This window comes from Catharus ustulatus, chromosome 3, assembly GCF_009819885.2.
Source record: "Catharus ustulatus isolate bCatUst1 chromosome 3, bCatUst1.pri.v2, whole genome shotgun sequence".
In the NCBI taxonomy this organism is placed as follows: domain Eukaryota; kingdom Metazoa; phylum Chordata; class Aves; order Passeriformes; family Turdidae; genus Catharus; species Catharus ustulatus.
Window position 1 is genome coordinate 4,506,323 of NC_046223.1, and position 13,837 is coordinate 4,520,159.

At 43.5% G+C, this 13,837-nt stretch overlaps 1 protein-coding gene across 5 annotated transcripts in view; it reads left to right on the forward strand.

Moving 5' to 3' along the window:
* The first annotated feature begins 3,396 nt into the window (after positions 1-3,396).
* Positions 3,397-13,837, forward strand: part of PLCB4 (phospholipase C beta 4) — a 190,076-nt gene continuing 179,635 nt past the window's right edge. For 2 of the 5 annotated variants that reach the window (XM_033054228.2, XM_033054227.2), the window contains exon 1: positions 10,068-10,200. The gene's annotated coding sequence lies outside the window, so the exon portion shown is untranslated. Of the gene's footprint in view, positions 3,432-10,066; positions 10,201-13,837 lie in introns of those variants that run through there. The other 3 variants (XM_033054226.2, XM_033054225.2, XM_033054229.2) reach the window with 3 other exon arrangements.

Below are 13,837 nucleotides of genomic sequence, written 5' to 3' on the forward strand. Positions count from 1 at the left end.
AGTGAGAAGCACACACAGGTTAGATCAACAGAGGATCTGTTAGAGATTGTCTTTGAACTAATGGCACAGCTTCAGCATTCTCACTGGATTTTGCAGGTTCAGACTCCAATACCTACCATGTTTCTATGCCTATTACCTGCTTTCGATCACTACACATGCTGATGTCCAAGGAAAATTTTGCCTGACACAGCCCAAAAACAAACCACTGAGAATCAATTCCTTTGGGTGGATATTCTAAGACCTAGTGGGGCTGGGATTATGAAATGTCCTGCATCCTTGTATCATAGAAGAAATAACATTAGAAGATCATATTATTATTTTACCAAAATTTCTATGTCTTTGGAAAAATATTTTTCACTCTCACTGTACTGCAGCTTGAGTAGGTTCCTGTACCTTTATGAGGCAACCATTTTAAATGCACCAGGTTTCAGCTGATTACTGCAGAGGTTAGGATTGTTCTGCTGTGTTTCCTGGGACATATGGTTTTCACCTGATATGAATTGTTGGCACAATTAATTTTTCCTAAATCTTTCTGCTAAGCCATGAGGGTGAAATCTTTAGCATTTGCATATATTTATATTTACTGCTCCCAAAGCTATAACTACCAAATATCCTGTTGGAAGATAATGAAACAGGACAGCTGTATGTTGTCCACAGCAAGGCAGCAAGTCAACCCAAGAAGTAGATGGAAAATCAGAGGTTCTTGGATTCACTGCTTACTTATCCCTAACAAGCCAAGTCACACAGACTGCTGAAGGAAGGAATCAGTGGAGAAACAAAGATGAAACTGTTGCCATCAGCTGCACTGCATTTAGAAGTCCACGTGTGTGAACAGGGCTGTACCACAACAAAATTCACAGAAGTGGGAATTAATCTTGACATGGGGGCCTGACCCAACCATTTGCAACTGTGTGGGGAGTTTCAGACTTTGATATGGCCTCACTTTTTATGATTTTAAACACCTTTTAGTGTAAAGAACCCTTGCTGTTAAAACTGACTCTGTTTCCTCACAGACCCAGGGTCCTGACACGGGTTCCTTTGACGCCTGCCCTTCTTTCAGTGAACAAGGCAGGTCAGGGAGTGACAGCGGAAGGGGAAAGAACAAAGAGCAGCTTTTTCTAAAGAAACTATACTTCCACTAATTCTGAGATGCCACCACTTGCCTATATTTCATGCACTTACCCAAACATTTCAGGTTCCTACACTTTGCTAAAACTGTGTTAAGAACAACAATAATGAAGATAACAGGCCTACTTGTACCTTAGAATAAAATCTTGCACAGGCAGGCAGCTGTGACCTATAGTCATGTAGAATCCATTTTTGGGGAAAAGGAGATAAGAAATCACGGGAAAAGCCAGATAGAGTTATGGACCAGAATAACAATGTCCATGCTTACAGACTTTGGCAGCACTAGAGATCTGAAGGGAAACCACAAAGGGATTCCTAAGGAGAATCCAATACTGTTTTCTAGTAAGGAACTGATTATGCCTCACTGGAATTAAAATACTTTTTTTGTTACTACTTATATAATGACTTACTTAATTTACATACAGCCCAATGGCAAAAAGAAAAAAAAAAAAAACAAATCAAAGGAAAAGAAAGCAATGAAAAGGACATGGAGCACTTCATTTGTGTACCCACAAATGCATCCATCTTACATTCAGTTAGAAACAAACACTTTGGAACCAGAAATGAAAAAACCTCCTTGCTAACCCCCGTCCATCTGACGTTCGAGCTGATACCCTCCATCTTTAAGGGCTGTAATTGCTGCTCCCATATCCTGTTAACTAGATCCCTTTAGCCCTGCCAGCAATACTGGCCTTCATCCAGCTCACGTGCTTCTCATTCAGGTTCCTTTGTTATTTCCTTCCTGCACCTCCTTTGGCGTGATTCCCCCACCCCAGCCCTCGCTGCAGCCTTGCTGCCCTTGGTGAGTTTCTAAACCTCTGCCCATGAGGAATTTCTAACTGAGGGTACTTGAGCAAACACAAACATCTGCTTAACAAGCACTTGCCTCGGCTGCAGGAACCCCTCAGACTGCAGGTCTGCCCTGCTGACAGGCTGTCACTGGAATCACGTGTTATCCTTGCCCGTGTTCCCAGTCCCCCCTTAGCTCACTTCTTCCATAGGAGCACGGTGGCAGCTCTTGAAGGCAGAAGGCACCTAGTACTGGTGTCGGGATGGGGGCTCTCAGTCTCATTTTTTTGGTGCAGTTGGTGTTATAGGATAATATAGCCTGAGATCTTGGCTACTGCATTACTGGCTCGAGTAGCTAATGGCAATGCTACGCCCCTTTTTGTGAGCAGCGAAACTATTTCAGACTTTCCTCCGCTGTTTCCTCAACTCATCCTGGACAACTTATCTGTAGCTTGCTTCCTCTCCTGAAACCAGTTCTGGAAGCCGTCCCACGCGTCCAAATTCCACACCTCACTAACAAAGTCCAGGAGGGTGGGCTGCAGGTGAACAGGGGTGGGGAACCTGCTTCGCCTGTAAAGCTCAGCAGTTTGTTTGGTTTTGTGGGCGTTGCACGTTTGTTTCTTGGGTTTTTTGTTTTGTTTTGTTTTTTTTCTTGACGCGGGGGAAAACATTTCTCGTGAAATCATGAGAGGACGGGGGAAGCTGAGAAAGCCGGGCACATGGTGACAGAAACGGGGAGCACAGGGAGGGCACAAGGCCAGTCCATGGCAGAGGTTTGTGGACAGTGACGAGCTGTGAAAGGGCTGGCCAGGGGATATCGGGAAAGGGAATCCCGCGTTCCAGAGCGCCCGTGCTGCCTGTGCGCTCAGCTCCTCCAAGGCTCACTCCAAATAAACCTCAAGGAGTCTCACTGGAATTTTGAGGCGAGATTTTGGGAACCCTCCAGCGGCCTCCGCAACATCCCCTCTCTCCCGTCGGCTGCGTGGAAAGCAGCAGGCCTGGCGGGAGCCCGGGAGCGCACGGGGGAAGGGGGGATTTCCTCCTTGCCCTTTTCCAATACGTGTGGCAGACAGAGGCGCGCCGGCGCGGGCATCCTCCGGGGGCACGTGTGCGGTACCTGCGGGTGCCGGGCAGCGCCGCGGAGCCTCCGCGCCCGGGGCCGTGCGGGCGGAGCTCCGCGCCCGCGGCCCCGCCGCCCACTTGCCATGCGCTGCCCGCAGCCCTGCGCGGTGGCGGGGGGAGCCGGCGGCGGCCCGGCCCGGCCCGCCCAGCACAGGCGGTGGCCGCCCTGGGGTTTCCCCCGTCCCTGCCGCGTCTCTCGGCGCTGCGGGGGTTGAGGCGGGCGCGGCGGCGGGGGAGGAGGGAGGGGAAGGGAAGGGAGGCGGGAAGGAGGAGCCGCCGCCGCTGTGGGGCGGGCGGGTCGCACACACACACACGGACACACACACACACAGACACTGGCACAGCGTGAGGAGGAGAAGGAGGAGGAGGAGGAAGCAGCCTCGGCGCCTGAGGTAAGGACGGCGGGAGCGGCCACCATTGAGGTGGGGGGGGACGGGGGCGGCCGCGGCTCCGTCCGCGGCTTCGCGCCCTTGTCGGGGAGCGGTGCTGCCCGGGCCCCCCCCGCGCCGGGCCGTAACTTTGGGCTCCCCCCGGCCGCGAGGGACGGGCGCGAGCGTGTGGGGCTGCCACAGTGGTGTGGGGCTGCTGGACATGAGGGGCGATCACAAACGTGTGGGGCTGCCGGACATGAGGGGCTGCCACAAACGTGTGGGGCTGCCACAGTCGTGTGGGGCTGCCACAAACGTGTGGGGCTCTCACCTGTGAGGGTCCCCCACATCCGTGTGGGGCTGTCCCGCGTGTGGGTCTGTCACACACGGGTGTGTGCCACATAGGTGTGCCTGTTTGCCATCCCCGCCTGTGTGTGGCACACATGTGGGGCTGGGCACACGCACGGATGTTTTGCGTGTTGCGTTCACGCGTGTCTGTGCACACACGCGTGTCCGTGTGCTCCGTGTCAGGCTCCGTGTGTGGATCCGTATGTGGATCCTTCTGTGTGTGCGCCTGGCGGCTGGAGTCTTCCCCTCATCCTCGCTGCTGTAGTTTCTGAGTGTGTCCGGATTTTGTCAGTGCTGGGCGGTGAGACAAATGTTTCTGTGTAGTTAAGTATAACTTTCTTGCAGTGGTTTTTTTTTTCCTTCTTTTTTCTCCTTTTCTTTTTTTCCTTTTTTTTTTTTTGTTTTTTTTTTGTTTGTTTTTGTTTCCCTGAGAGGAAGGCAGGCTCACCTTTGAAGATTGTTTGTTTTCTTTCGTATATATCCAAAGGTCTCTGGGTATACAAGTGCTCCTGTTGCCTCTGTCTGTGTGGTTATAATTTACAAGACGTTTTTAAATCACTTAGTGGTAATTTTCAAAGCAAGGTGCAAAAGCAATGTTTCCATTTCCATTCCATAGCTATTCCAAGGCTGTGCACTGTATTTGAATTATGTGCAGTCAGACACCTGTTACTTAATCCTGTTTATCCTTTCCAGTTACAGTTATCCAACTTTGTCTTCTTTTTTTATTTTATTTTAATATCTTAAAATAAATTGCGAATATTCTTTTATGCTGGCATTTAGTAGAAACCCAGGGATCTAATATGCTTGTGAGGTATTTAATGTGTGTCTGTTAGATAATATTTTCTCAAAAGGGGATGATTTCAGAGAGTTATAGAATAACCATTATCGCAGGGGCAGTTTATATAATGTTAAAGTGTCCATGGGATGTATCTGTAGGAAAGGTGGATGGTAGGGGCTACAAGGTATAAATCTTAAAAAAAGTGTGCATCATCCTCTATTAATACATAAATAATATTTGTGTTTCTCAAACTTTGCTTGCTGTTGCACCATGGAATTTTCAGTTTAATAATTGGTGTTAACAAGGGTCCTTGGGAAAGTTGCATTTCAGATGCTGCGAGGGAGCAGATTCTTCCATAACACGTTTGTGTTCAGGGTTGCATTCTGGAGTTTGCCTCGGCAGTGTTAACACTGATACTACTACTAGGCACTGATACTACTCCAGGGTAATTTCTCCAACTTCTGGAAGTGTTATGGCCACAGTACTCACAGGCTTTCACAAGATCAAGTGATAGTGCCATGTACCAGAAAGTAATTATTGTTATACACAGCCGAGCAATTTTGTATTGTACAGAGGCAGTTCCTAAACATGGGTTGAGAACATATTTATTCCTCCCTGCAACTGGTAACTTCATGAAGTAATTAAAAATAAATTACAGAGCTCTAGGATGAGAATTCTCTTCCACAACTATTAGTACCAGTATGCCTACACGTGTCAGTTTTGATTCATCTCTTGATGATAGCGCTAAAACCAGGTATTGATAGGAAAGTCAAACCCCTGGTGAAAATATAACTGCATGGCTGTCAAAATAAAATGTGAGGATCTGATTTGATTGCTGGCTGTGGATATGCACTTGATAGAGTAACAATGCCTTTTATTTTAAAGACATGCACCCACGCACAGGAGCTTTGTTCTAAAATAGTGCTTTCTGTCATGGATTTATGCATATCCTACACTCTTCTTTTTCTTAGACTGCAGGGGAGACAGAACCTTGAAGGGGAAGAAAGACCAAAAGGAGCAGGAAAGAGATGTCATTTGAATTTCCCTTACTAACAGAGGAGATACTTGTTTTGTTTCACACAAAATATTGTGTTGTTTTCACTTTTTCAAAAACAATGGCGAGTTGTTTGGGCTTGATATACTCTGCTGACTTCTGTTGCAGCCTTTGGGCATTTGTTCCAGTAATATCTGGCTGTGATGATGAACTTGGGGCTGTGCTGGAAGTCTGTCAAGTATTTGTTACAGCTGTGTAGGAACTGATGGCTTCATATTCACCAGGCTTAGGTATACTGTGCTGAAAACTTGTAGGGATATAAGTTTTGTGCTTATTGAAATGGCTTGTTTTGTATTTCTGTTTCATTTTTTATCTTGTCATTTTTGTGGGCTTTTTAAATTGTTCAGTGGTTTGCTTTCCTTAGTGGTTTTAACAGCTCAATTGCTATTCCTTCCTCTTTGTAATTTGCCAGAGACTGAAGTCTGAAACTGCTGTTTTAATATTTTCCTCAAAATTGAATTAATCCCTTTTCTAGAGGAAAGGGAGGAAGGGACAGAGGAGTACTTACGAGGATGTTAGAAATGAGAACCAAAACTTAATGCAGGCTTCTTACCTAAGAGAGGCTACTTATGAAAATTGTACCTCATTGATTTCAGAGAAGGCTGGTTTCCTCTGTAGTTTCAATCATCTGTCCCATTAGATTTTGGGAAGTGTTGTAAATTGGTTTAGAAGTGAAATTTTCCAAGTCATAAAATCTCTGGTTGGTTGTTAGTGGAAATCATTACGAAGGGTTGCATAAGCATTATTTGTAGGATAGCTAATCAGCATCCTGGGCTTAGTTCCATTCTCTAATAAATAGATGCATTGTGCTACTTCAAAAATTGCAAAATTGATGGCTGGAGTACATTTACTAATTTTGCAAGATATGTAATGCATCTGGTTTGGGGAAGACTCTTTGATGTCTGCAGAAGTTGCACACAGTGGAGGTGTTTATGATCCAGCCCGTTAACTCTTCAAAAGTTTTTTTTATTATACTATTTAGGACATCTTATTCTTATGAAGGATTCGTGCATAGCACCACATCAAAATTACCTATGTGCACACAACAAAGGCTCAGATAAATGTTATTCAGCAGGACTTCCTGGGAGCAGGTTTTGTGGTCCCCATGCTTCTGCAGAAAAAGAATGTGATTTTTGAACTTTGTATTCCAAAGAGCTGACCTGTAGAGGGTTAGGATATATGGGATATCAATGGTCTACATACCAAAGGTACTGTGCTTTGGCATTAACCATCCTGCTTTGCTTATGTCTTGCCGTGTGAACAATAAATTAATGAAAATCTATCTTGTTGCTCCTCAGCTATCTTATGGTGGTAGTACTCTCTAGAAAGTTGGTAAATATCGCTAAAGAGGCTTGTGAAGCTGTGGAAAAAGATTCCCAGCCATCCTGGAATGAATTAATTAGGCCTAGTAGTAAGTTCCTTGCTCCAGAAAGACATGTTGATGTATCTGAGTGCCTGGAATAGGGTGCCACAACATGGGAAGCAGCACCAGAACAACCCTTCCCTCCTGTCCTCGGAGCACAGACGCTGGGAATCTGCAATTTTCAGGGCAAGATGCTCCCAAGCAGCTTCTGCGAGTCACAGAAATAGATGGTGCAGCACAACTGTGGCTTTAGAGATTCCTCCCCAGCAGACTTCTGGGTGATGGGCTGCTGATGTCCTCCCTGCAGGGATCTTGGAGGAAAATCAGTACTTGCACTCCCTCCTTTTGAAGACCAACATCAGCTTGTATGAGGTAGTGAAGTGCTGTGGCTTCTTCTGTTGGTTTGCCTTCCAAGTCATTCTGTGTATCAGCCACAGAAAGAAGTATTTGCTGAAGTTGTACCTGTGCAACAGCAAAATAATCCTGATTTTTGGAGAAGAATGAGGCAAACCCTTCATCTTCCTCTCCTCTGAAGAGCCTCCCAGCTTCAATATGAAGTCACAGTGTTCTTCCCTTGTTACTAGTTTTGGATAAATGGTATTTGTGAATGGTTATATGTTTCCTTTCACCTTTAGAGTTCTAAGAAGCACTAGTCAGTCTTTCTGTGGGAGAGAGCGTGTTCCTGGGGAGCAGTGCAGGTATCACTGAAAAGTTAGGTTAATGTAGTGTATCTGCTCATGGAAAGGGAGAAGTACGAGCTATCCAGCTTTTAAGGCCTTGCATTTTTCACATTGTAGGTTTCTGTGGCAGATGGGTCTGCTACTTGGATCTCTTTGTGGTTTCCTGTTCTTTTCCTTTGCCAGTCAGTGTTGTTAAGCTCATTCATGATCCTGTCCCACCTGTGGCTGGTAGCTGGTCATGGGACAGACAGACCACGGACACAGCATGGAGCATCCCTTGTCTTTCCCTGTATCATGATCAGCTTGCAGGTGAAGCCATAATCTGACTTGATGCAATTGCTCCACACTGCCTGATAAAAAAATCTATAACCCACAAGTGCTCCTAATTCCTCATAGTGGGTCTCTCACCTTTCTTTATGCCATAGGTAGGGATCAAAGCGCAGGTTAAGAAGTTGGTTGGCAGCTGTCATACATCCAAAATTAGGGCCTTGCTTTCCATTTTATATGGGATGTAGAATTGTGCCACCATGAGAGCTAAGAGTCTCTTGTTTGATCTTTCCTCAAAATAAGAGGCTGTTCTTTCCCCAGTAACACAAGTGGGAGCTTTAGGCAAAGGAGGTGAGACAGCCTGATAGGAATGTGCTCTATTGTAAGGTCTGTTTGCAGAGTGGTTGAAATTGATGTTGCTGAAGTAAGGACGTGCCTTTGTGCTCTTGATTCTGAAAGAAACTGGTTCTGTTCAGTTGACTTTAGAACTCTCAAATTTTAACTTCCTTTGTGAGTCAACCTTGCAACCTAGAAGACCTTGAGCACATGTGTAACGTTACAGAAGATGGATTTAAAAGAGATTGTTCAAATTAAATCCTCTACGTTGTTCCTTCCCAGGTATTGTACCAATAGATCATTTACTTGAAAAGTCTTAATCTAGTCTTGGTGTTTGTACTCTTGTTTTTATGTGCAACACCATCTGAAATAATGAAGATAAAAAATTTGCAAATGCCACTGAGCTATCAAATAGTTGCATAAAAGTAATTTATGTCTGTAGGTGGTCTAGCAATATGACAGCCAAGAAGGAGTATATATTCAGCTTCAGAAATGTTTGGGTGCACTTTAGCAAGGAGGAAATGGGTATGAAAAAGGTATTAAAGAGCAGGCTCTTTATTCTTGAAGTTACAGATAAATTTCCCTTTCTAACAATTTCTACATTCATCCTGAGCACACGTACTCCTGCAGACTGGAAGTAATCAGCCAGGAGGTCAGTGACTAATAAAGGGGGCAAAAGAGAATAAGGACTTGAAAGGTTAATAAGGAGCATCTCTTGGATTCCAATGATCTAGAGTGTCCATGATCCTGTGAACACTGATAATGTGGAAAATAACAAGTAATAAGGGAGTTCTCTGAGATGTAAGCTGTGGTCTTGAATGAGATAGGTCGGGTGAAAAAACTTCTCGTACTAAAGTGGCAATTTTTTCCTCCTTGATCTTATGGATCATTCCAAAACTCTGAGTTTTTCTGTTCCTTGAACATAATAATTTCTCATGCCTGAAACTGCCATGTTTCTCATATTTGCCTTTTGGTTTTCTTTTTTGGGGGTGTCCACTGTTGATGTCGCTGCATGTGCTATACTTGTTGTACGTTCTGTACGGATGTTCTGTACTCTCAGCCGAGGCTGTGTGCTGCATCCAGGGTGCTTGGCTCCATCTCTGCCATCACTAAAAGGAAACAGAGGGAAGAAAGGAATTGATAGCTGCAGTGAGAGCCTGTTAGTTTTGAAATACACAAATTAGGATAATTCATACAGAATTCTTCTCCCTGAAGTGTGAGTTGAAATGGAATATGAGCACCTTATTGGGAAGTAGGAAATAAAGCCATGGACTGGTTTCTTTGGCAAGGCTAACGTGATCTATTGAACCCAACAGAACTGGTGTAGTTTTTTCTATGAAGGACCATGATCATGGAAAGAAAAGCATTTCTGAAGAAGGCAGGGAGAGAGGCTGATGAATTCTCTAGGTTTGTTTGCAGAGATGAGAAGAAAGCATAGATCTGTTAAAGGGTAGCACGATGTGGTGGCTGCAAGGCAGGCAGAGGCTGTTGGATGATTTGATTTTACTATTTGTTTTTCAGATATAGTTCTTGAGGATTACTGCAGATTAATTGGGTGCCCTGGTGGATTTGGAGAGCTGTACTGCATGTCTGACATCAGCAAAGAATAGACTGAGTAATTATTGCTTTCTGGTCTTTCAGCCTGTGTTATTTGTGTGCTGCTTCCCTGGCAAAATATGCTTGGGAATAGTTGTCATATATTAAATGAAAAGGGAAGATGGAATGTGGTTGCAGGTGTATCAGAGTAGATTGCAAATGAGCTGCTGCAGTCTGGAGCTGTGAATTGCAGGTAACGTGGGTACTTTGGCATCCCTGCTCGGCTTGTCGTTCTCACTCCGGAAATCTCCTGTATCCGTGGATGCTGCAGGTGCCGTGGAGCTCTCGGAAATTCCCCTCAGCGTGTCTGCCATCCCTCACATGATGAGCTTATCTGCTTTGATTGGAGAATCCCCGGGCTGGAGGAGAAGGTGGGGGCTTGGAGGGGCGGGGAGCGACGTGACCTGGAGAACAAGAGAGGGCTCAAATAGGGCAGCCCGGGCGGGAGGAGGCTCAGCTGCGGCTCGGTGTCCCGGGGCTGCCGGTGCCACCCTCCCCCAGGCACAGCAGCTGAGGCTTGGGGACCCTGGTGGCCTCCTCTGCTCGGTCTGGGGCTGGCAGGAGCAGCCCCCACTGAGCATCTGCATTTGCCCAGGGGAAGGTCCTGGAATCTCTCTGCTGCGACTGAACTGATACAGAGATTCATTTCCTTTTTCCCCAAGCCCTTCAAATCTGGCAGTGTGTAGCAGAGTCTGGCTGTTCTTTTTGCTGATGCTCTCGGTTTTGGCTATGAAATACAGAGTAGCTTTTTGATGACCTGTGACTGTACCAGGTGGCCAGGAAGATAAATAACTTCTGAGAAGACCTTGGCCCAGGTGAGGACAAACTGGGCAAAGTTTTTTGGTTTTTTTTTTTTAGTTGTCCAGGTTGCTGCTTTTCTGCATTCACACATCACTGGTAAATTATACTTTCCTCAAGCAGTCTCCCATCTACTTGGATGCATCCTAAAGTATTGTGTGTGTTTAGCTCTGCAGCCTTTTAATTTTCTGTTTGTTTTTCTTTACAAACTGAGAAAGTGCTGGAATTGGCATATGTGCCAAGCCTGGCAAACAGATGTTGATAAAATGGTCTCCTTTGAGATATCCTAATGAGAGCATGAGCTTAACTTGAAGAGCCATATAAAATAGTTGGTGTGCCATTTCATCCATGTGTTTTATACAAGAAAATGTCTTCAATTAGTCTTTGCATCAGGTAACAGAAGTATTTGCACTGCTTTTATGGCAGTAATACCATCTCTTCCCTGAGGAGTTAATGAAGAACGACACCTTGGAAGAAGCATGTGGTACTTAACTGGGAGAGTTAATGGTGGGCTCTGTAACCCTGTATGGGTGCTTTTGAGGATGGATGTATGGATTGTGTGCTTGGGAGAGAGAAACCCCAAAGGCACTCCTCAGCTGCTAGTGGTGATCACAGATGTCAGGATCCAGCAGAGAGTGAAGGTGCACAGAGGCATGGAGGGATAGGAAAGGGAAACAGCAGGATCAGTCCTCTGCATTTTGCTTTTCTGTCTCTAAAGACCTGGGTGATCATCACTGTGGAGAGATGCTGGGTGTTGTTCCTATTGCAAGTTTCCGTTTGCTGGGTGTGGAAGGGATAAATCTTCAGCTCTGCTGATGTGGTTGAGTTCATTTAGAAGAATTCTTACTCATGAAGTTTGTACTACAGAATTGTAGTCCCTGTGTGGATAGGAGAATCACAGCTTGCTTAGACCTTTATTTGGTAGTCCAAACCATGTAAAAAAGCTTAATATTCTCTGTTGCATCTTCATTTTCAGTGATAAATCTTTTGTAGTCTCAGAAACAAGATGACCTGTTGGGTTTTGGCTAAAGTGACAGTCTGCCAGTTGATTTGTTCAGGTTTGGGGGATAATTTTTTTAGTAGTTTTTTTTTTTCTTTTTGTTAAGACTTAAAACATTTTGTTCTTATTTTAAATCATTTTTTGTTTGTTTTGTGTGGATTTTTGTGTGTTAGTTTCTTACAGCTTTCATCTTTTAGTCATGAACTAAAAACCTCATGTAATCTAACTTCATTTCCAGATGTGGGAAAATCAAAAGTATATGTTTGCAGTAATCCTTTGCTATACAAACACATGTATTATTTTGCATTTTAAAACACATGAGGTGAAAGCAATACTTTACAGGACCAGCTGTGAATTGGCATGAAATAGATTATTTCTGAAAAAGAAAGTGAGCTTTATTACTGGATTTTTTTAATAAAGTCTGTGGCACTTCTGTTTTCAAAACAGAATCAATCTGCCAAGAAATGCATGCTCTGATTTATATACCTTTGATTTAGTTAGGCTCAGTTAATAAACAGTGCCTGGTAATCTTCCCTGATCTCATCCTGCTTTAATTTTTAATTTACCCTTGAAAAGACACTGCTCACTTTAATCTGTAACAACCACCTCCCCTGCCCACAGTAGAACGACTGAATTACAATATTGTGAAAACAAAGATCTAAGTGCAGCTCTCAGATATCTGACACGCTAAAAACATCAATTGAATTGATCTGAAATTATATGGAAAAACGTACAGGTGGTTTTTCAGGTAATTTTGAATCATCAAATGATTGATTTCGTGAGTGTTTTTCCATGATTCAGGTGCTGAGCAAGTGGCAATACTTGGAGGCTTTTGAAAACTGGAAAACAGATTTTGATCCTCACAGGTAGAAATGGCAGAGGAAATTGCTTTGCTGTGTTAAGAGTTACATTATTCGGTTTTAAGGAATTGGCTCCATCCCACTGTAGTTTAGTGTCAGAATGTTTGCTGGGTATTTTCCTTCTTGTTTTTAAGTGCAATTGTTTTCTCTACTGAAGACAATAATACTTACAAGATTTTTTTTTTCCCTAGTCTTTTAGTGGATATAGTTTTGAATTATTTAATTTTCATAGAAAAGTTGGGTCGGAAAAGATCTCTGAAATCATTTAATCCAATCTGTGATGCAATATCACCATGGCACTGAGGGCCACATCCAGGCTTTCCTTAAAGGTGTTGTTTTACCCGGTTCATTTGAAAGATCTGTGGAAGCTTTTCTTCAAAGCATTAGTGGAAGTAAATATCAGAGTAAGGTGTCAGTTTTCTGCTCTTCTTTTTAGGAACTATAAAACTATATATGTAAAAATTTCAAAATTGTAGACTTGTGTTTTTTCAGGTGAGCTACATCTCTTCCATAAAAAGTGATTGGTAATTTAAATGACAACCACTTTTCTGGTGATGTTTCTTGATTTCACAAACCATTACCTGAAATCCTTCAGTTACTGAAAAGCCAACTTACAGTTTAAATTAAAAAGTGCTTCTGTATACATGCATATCACATTAATTACACAAATAAATTTCTGACTGCCTTTCTTTTTGTAGATAATGCTTCTCAGTTAATTTAAAATCATTTAAAGGAAGTCTTATTTAAACATGACTGAAAGTGGATGAATCCTTTTCTTCCTTCCATCTCCTCTTGCTATCATCACATCTTGGGTTTTAGAAATTAAAGAGTGTTGTCTAAAGGGCTTTGGCAGGGAATATTTTGCTTATCTCAGTGGTCTTCAGTCCAGCTGGTAATTAGCACTTTTCTTAGTGACTGAAACATAATTTTAACAAGATTTGGCTCTTCCTTTTCAGCACTGTCTATTGACACAGCGTGCATGTTGCAAGCAAGTAACCTGAGTTGATTTGAGCCTTGCATCTCAAAATTCAATTCAAAACCATCCTGCTCAGCTAAAGGGCCTTTTGCATGCTTGTTGAAATGTATCTGCTCTCTCTTACTGTGATACTGTTGTGACTGGATTTGTGCATCTGCAGTTTTATCAGGGATGATTCATAGGCCAAAATGGTGTTAGTCCACTTAATGCTTCATTGCTTTCCCCTTTCAAAAGGAAAATAATGGGAAAAAAGCTATTCTAACTGATAGGTAATAGCTTATCTTTTATTGTTTGACTGTGTGTGGTTCTGTTTTTTTCTTTTTTTTTTTTAATCTTCAAATTTGATCTGACTAAAGAAAGGTAATGAGAATCCA